Source organism: Primulina tabacum, chromosome 18, assembly GCF_025594145.1.
Source record: "Primulina tabacum isolate GXHZ01 chromosome 18, ASM2559414v2, whole genome shotgun sequence".
Classification (NCBI taxonomy): Eukaryota; Viridiplantae; Streptophyta; class Magnoliopsida; order Lamiales; family Gesneriaceae; genus Primulina; species Primulina tabacum.
Genome location: NC_134567.1, coordinates 12,794,238 through 12,801,720, shown reverse-complemented (window position 1 = coordinate 12,801,720; position 7,483 = coordinate 12,794,238).

Here is a 7,483-nt window from a genome sequence, read left to right as displayed (position 1 = left end):
AACATTATTTCCATTTCTATGTTAGATAAAGATGGATTTTCTTGTTTATTTAGCAAAGGTGTGTGCAATATTTAAAAGAATGAATGTTTAACTGGTACTGGAGAACTTGAAAACGATCTCTACACCTTAAAATTGAAAGATATTCCACTTAACAATGTCCAAGCTATAACAACAACAAACAAGCGCAAACAAGATACTCTTAATATGGCACAATTATGGCATGCTCGATTAGGACATATTTCCCTAAGAAGGATGAACAAGCTAGTGGGAGTTGGCATCTTTGATATGTCTGATATTAATGCTCTCACGACTTGTGAATCTTGTCTGAAAGGAAAGATGACCAAAATTACCTGTAAGGGCCATGTGGAGCGAGCCAAAGGGTTATTGGATTTGATCCATACCGATGTGTGCGGTCCGCTTAGCATCACCACTAAGCATGAACATGCCTACTTCATCACCTTTACCGATGACTTTTCGAGGTATGGGTATGTGTATTTGATGAAATACAAGTCTGAAGCCTTTGAAAGGTTCGAAGAATTCAGAAGTGAAGTAGAGAAGCAATTGGGACGAAGCATCAAGACACTTCGATCGGATCGAGGTGGTGAGTACTTGAGTACCGAGTTCCAAGAGTATCTTAGCGAGAATGGGATTCTCTCGCAGTGGACTCCGCCCGCTACACCACAGTTGAATGGTGTTTCGGAGCGTCATAACCGGACTTTGATGGACATGGTTCGGTCTATGATGGGGTTCACGGAGTTGCCGCCATCCTTTTGGGGATATGCGCTTGAGACAGCGGCAATGTTGTTGAACAATGTCCATACAAAGGCAGTTGATAAGACACCATATGAGATATGGATGGGTAAGCCAACCAAATATTCTTATATTAGAATATGGTGGTGCCCTGCTTATGTGAAGCAGGTAGTGGGAGATAAATTGGATAGTCGATCCATTTTATGTTACTTTGTGGGATATCCAAAGAATTCGGTTGGATACTACTTCCATCATCCCCAAGAAACAAAGGTGTTTGTTTCTAGGAATGCAACCATTTTGGAAAAGGAATTTCTATTAGATAGAAAAGGCGAGATGATAGAACTCGAAGAGGTTCGAGACACACCCACAATTGTAGAACCCACACTCGAAGAGCCAAGAAAGGAGATACAAGCTCCTAGAAGATCCGAGAGAGTCTCGAGACCACCTATGAGGTATGGTCTGCTTCTTGAAGAGGGCCATGATGAGCCTAACCATGGATGTGATCCAAGGACCTTCAAGGAAGCATTATCTGATGCCGATTCATCCAAGTGGCTTGAAGCGATGGAATCTGAGATGAATTCCATGCATTCGAACCAAGTGTGGAATCTCGTGGATCCACCCGAGTGAATTGTTCCCATAGGGTGTAAATGGATTTACAAGAGGAAACTTGGGGCGGATGGGAAGGTATTGACCTTCAAGGTGCGATTGGTGGCAAAAGGATATACTCAAAGACAAGGAGTTGACTTTGAGGAAACCTTTTCTCCAGTTGCAATGTTCAATTCCATAAGGATTTTGCTAGCCATAGCTGCATGGTATTACTATGAGATATGGCAGATGGATGTTAAGACAGCCTTTCTTAATGGGGATATTAAGGAAGAGATTTACATGTCTCAACCCGAAGGGTTTACATCTATCGGAAGTGAGCATATGGTATGCAAACTTCAAAGATCTATTTATGGTCTAAAGCAGGCATTACAATCAAAGAGTTTGGTTTTGCTAAGAATCTTGAGGAACCCTGTGTGTATAAGAAGGCCAGTGGGAGTGCTGTGACATTCCTGGTGTTGTATATTGATGACATTCTACTCATTGGGAATGATGTAGGAATGTTGCAATCAACTAAGATATGGTTAGCGAGTAAGTTCTCGATGCAGGACTTGGGTGAAGAATCTTTTGTATTGGGAATACAGATCTATAGAGATAGATCAAAAAGATTGCTTGGTCTCACCCAGTCCACATACATTGATACCATCGTGAAGCGGTTCTCGATGGATGAGTCCAAGAGAGGACATCTACCAATGTGTCATGGCGTGTCCCTATCCAAGTCTATGTCTCCCAAGATTGATGCAGAGATAGCGGCGATGACCAGCATTCCTTATGCATCTGCGATTTGTAGCATCATGTATGGGATGATATCTACACATCCTGACGTGGCTTTTGCACTAAGTGTAGTGAGTAGATATCAATCCAACCCTGGTCTTCCACACTGGAAAGCTGTGAAAGACATCCTTGTTAGCGGACCGGTTACGGTGGCCGGAAGCGCAACGGAAGTCAAAAATTTTTAATTTTAAGCTCAAATTTTCGGCCACCAAGTTTGTGTGCAACATTTACATTCAAACACCATAAAACATTCATAAGGTGTTAGAAAGTTTTACCTATCAACCTCTTGAGGTTGATGAATGGCTCCAACTTTGTTGTAAACAACAAAGCTCTTCAAGGTAGGCAAGTCTACAAGCTCCTCCTCCCTTTCCTTCAAAATAAGGCCCACCACTAACTAGGTAAACCCCCTCATATTTTGCACTAGAAAAATATGAGGATTTTTCAAAGAGAAGTGCAAGAATTCCTCAAACAAGATGAAGAGAAAAATGGAGAGAAATGAGTGTCAATTTTTTCGGCCAAGTGAGGGGAGAGTGAAGGAGTGAATGAGTTGTCTTAGTGTGTGAAAAAGTAGTGACCAACTTTAGCATGCCATGCAATTTTTTAATCAAAAGTAATCCACAACCTTTCACCTCCAAAGCATGCATTCTCATTTGGGCTTGTAACAATTACAAGGCCCATGGACTTTTATTTAAATGTCCCAAACATATTTGAGCCCATTTAAAGTTTACTTGATTTTACCAAGCTCACTAGTTTAATAATTATTTCTAATTGGGCTCTACAAGGCCCAATGTAATTTAATTAATTCAACACTTGAATTAATTTAATTATTTGGACTCTACTAGGCCCACTAGTGTTAAATTAATTCAACACTTGAATTAATTTAATTTAGTCCATAATAATGTTTATGAAAATCACAATTTACAAATACATTATTTACTTGGCCAACTTTTAATTTTAGGAACACATTCGTAAATTAAAAGTTACATTTCTCTCATAGAAGTCATAATTCTATTTTTTCTTTACGCTTATAAACACATTTATAAGCCGTTCAACACATTGAACTATTTTACTTCTCATCGGGATTTACAAAGCTAGTACTTGTGTGGCCCTCAATGGTTCATTGATACGACTAGCCGTGGGTTCACATCTCCATGTGATTAGGACTAAACATGTCCTTATATGAGCATACCCCAATTGCTCCATTCTTATTTATCAACCCCTTGATAATAAGAACGTCAGAACTCAAGTCTGATATTACCCAACCAATCATGTTAAACGCCTAGCAGCATCGCTTACATGATTCCCTAGGTATCAAATGATAGTGCCTGTAAGAACCATTCAATTATGGTTAGCGTACAGTACGGTCCCTTCAACTCATATATCCCGACCGATTCGACAACTATTGGTTTATCGAGAGTTGTCAATGAATCGATACTATGTTTCATGTCATAGTTGCATCGATGGTGTAATCTATGAAACCCATTTCATAATTACAACCATACTCTGATCAGAGATTTCAAACTACACGCACATGAAAACACATAGGATATTCATACCCGTAGGTAAGCGGTGAATCCCCGACTACAATGCATCGACTCCTATATGTTTCGCCGTAACACCCAACCTTGCCACCTGATGACCCCATAAGAGTCGGTAAACAAATCAAAGTGAAACGCTAGCACATAGAGTCTCAATGTTGTCCCGGGTCATAAGGACTAATGATGTACAACCATAAACTAGGACGTTTCCACTCGATAAGTGAGAACCACTTGGAAAGTTTTTTATGGAGGGTTGTTCAGTTCACTCTACCAGGAGCACCTATCTGCATGCTCGGACATCACAATGTCCCCTACCAATGAAACATGGTACTCACATCGCAGATACTAGTCTCTAACTCGAGCGGCCTATATCCTTCTTATTGGCGGCTGAATCGACTAGGAACCGTTTAGAATATACAGTATTCCAAATATGAGTTTCATGATACTCATCATATGAGCATCTCATATTCTTTCTACTATTTGTATATTCAAGGAATTTATCTATGCAACTAGCATGGGTATACAGATAAAGATGCGCCAATATAATAAATACAAATATTATTAAAATAAAGATCGTTTATACATAGAGTTTCATTGTGAACACTCGGCCAACACTTGGCTCGACGTGCATCTACTCTAACAATCCTCAAGTATTTGAGAAGGACCAATAAATTGTTCTTGGTCTTTGGGGGTGGAGAACTGAAATTGGAAGGCTATACGGACTCTAGCTTCCAAAGCGATATCGATGACTCGAAGTCAATCTCTGGATTCATATTCATGCTCAATGTTGCTGCTGTCTCTTGGAAAAATTCCAAGCAAGACAGTACAGCGGATTCCACCACTGAGGCAGAATATATTGCTGCATCAGCTGCAGCAAAGGAGGCTGTTTAGATAAGGAATTTCGTCCAAGAGTTAAGCGTCATTCCTAATGGAGTTGCTCCTGTCCCGGTGTTTTGTGACAACACGGGAGCCATTGCTCAAGCAAAGGAGCCGAGGTTTCATCAGAAGTCCAAACACGTATTGAGAAAGTACCACATCCTCAGAGAGATCACGGAGAGAGGAGATATCACGATTGACAAAGTCGGCTCCGCAGATAATGTTGCTGATCCACTAACTAAGCCTTTACTTGGACCATTGTTCGAGAAGCATCGCGAATCGATGGGTTTGAAACATATGGGTAGTTGGCTATAGTGCAAGTGTGAGATTGTTAGAGTAGGTGCCCGTCGAGCCAAGTGTTGGCCGAGGGTTCATGATTAAACTCTACGTATGAACAGTCTTTATTTTAATAATATTTGAATTTATCATTTTGGCACTTCTTTATCTGTTTACCCATGCTAGTTGCATAGATAAAGTCCTTGAATATACAAATAGTAGAAAGAATATGAGATGCTCATATGATGAGTATCATGTAACTTATATTTGGAATACAGTATATTCTAAATAGTTCCTAGTCGATTCAGCCGCCACTAAGAAGGATATAGGCCGCTCGAGTTCGAGACTAGTATCTGCGATGTGAGTACCATGTTTCATTGGTAGGGGACATTGTGATGTTGGAGCATGCAGATAGGTGCTCCTTGTAGAGTGCACTGAACATGTGAAGGGCCTAAAACTCCTTTCTTGAAAATTTGCGGAAAATTAAAAATTTTTCTTTTTAAAAGAACTTAAATGGCCTCATTCATAAAATCACTGGGGAATCAAGTTCAATGTTTAAAATAATAGCAGCGGAAGAAAATAAAGTTTTGCCAACAATAACAATTTAAAAATATCCAACGACTGATAAATTTGTTTGCGGAAAAAAAATAACAACTGCTGCACTGAGGTCCTCGGGTGCCACTACTGCCGACCCAAGCTGGCTCACTGGTCCCCGCCCTCGGCCCTGGCCTCATCAGTACCTACAACAATCAAGTATAGTGAGCCTAAAGACTCAGCATGCATAAATCGCATCTAACGAGTAAAAATCCGAATTTAAAATATGCATGAGTTAACATATCCTGTCCTGAGGCATACTGAAAATAATCTGTACTGAGCAATTATAATACGTGCATAACTGAACTGGAAATCACTGTAAAAATATTTGCTCCTTGGAGCCTGTACTGAAATATCTGGTAAAATTTTCTGTTGAGATTATGTTTTACGCCTGTGGCCACTGCACTAAGCTGAACTGATCGGTAACTGGCTACCGGGGAGGCTGAAACTGAACTAAGCTGGCCGGTCACTGGCGACCGGGTGGTACCATACTGAACTGATCGGTCACTGGCGACCGTATAAAATAACACTCCCACATAGTGAATGAACCACAAGCCATATCGCATAAATCTCAAAAATAATCATTTTCTATTTAATGCACGTAAAATAATTAACTGGCATAATGAAAATTCCTGTAATTTTACCAACTGGATTGGATTGGATCGTTCTCAGGCTCGCTGCAACCTAACTGTGCCATGAAAAATATGCAATAGCTTAAACATGACCAACTATGCAATTTACGTTCAAAAGATGCGACTATGACGCCTAATGACTTCGCATTTAATCATGACTCCGAGCCAACCTGAACCGACACTGAACCGACGTATAGTCATGATTAAAATACGCTTAAAAATCATAAAATAATGTTCCTAAAATGATAGGGTCGAAATCTAGGTGGGATGGAGGCCAAAACACGAAACGCTCTTTCGAGAGTCAATTTGGCACATTGCACCGTAAATTCTCGTACGACCTCAAAAATGATCCGAATGACAAACGGTCGAAAACATGACCTTCCCAACTCAATGAGGCACTGTCCAGTCCAAGGTAATGGGCTAAAAGCCAACCAAGAACTCAAACGAGCCTTCTGAACGACACAGCAACATGCTGTAATTTCCAGCAGCTGCGCAACTACAAGACTTGCGTTGGTTTCGAGACTATCGGCCATTAGGGGCGTGAACCACCGACCAGAGACTCTTACCAACATCCCAAGGAATGATTTGAACCATGGCTAAGGGCCCTAGGCCAGCCACAATCCGCATCATACCAAAACTCAACCGAAGGGTCCAACCGAGAGCAACGTGCATGCGTGTGTAGTGTTTATGCTATGATCGATGTTTCGTGTCATTCCAATGGCCATTTGATTGACCATGGCACGATCTAGACATCTAGGAGCATGATATGAACCGTGGCTTAGGGCCATAGGCCAACCAAGATCCATACCAAGCAACAAAAGAAACGAAACCATATGCTGAAAAATGGAAGGGGCCGAATGGGGAAAGGGGCTGTTTTGATCTTTTGATTAAAAACCGAGGGGCCATGGACCAAGCCACCAAAAGGGCAACTTAGTCACGTCTTAGACATGCTAGGGAAGTGATCCAACCATGGCTATAGGCCCTTGGGGCAGCCAAGATCAGATCCTTCCTCCATAACAACAAACTGAATTTTTCGAACAACATTTCTGCACCTATGGGGACTTGCTGTCATTATGAATTTCCAGCAAGCATGGGGCTAGTTTGAATGGACCAACATGGTCCTAATGCATCCTACTACATGTATACAAGCCGCCTTGGGAGCCTGGAGTCGATCCAATACCTGAAACTCACAAACCAAAAGAAATCGTGGAGCTTGCCAAGGAAATCGAAAATTCTGCATGTGTGGTTTCAAAATGTTTTGACATGGATCTCGATTTTTACTTGAATAAACATGATCATGTACTGAAAAATAAATGATAATATGACTTGATTGAGGTTTGAAAGAAATCTAGACATGCCTGGTTTCGTTTCGAAAGAAAACGAACGAAACGACGACGACGCGGCACGGAGGAGGTGGAGCGCTTCTCTTTTCTACCTTAC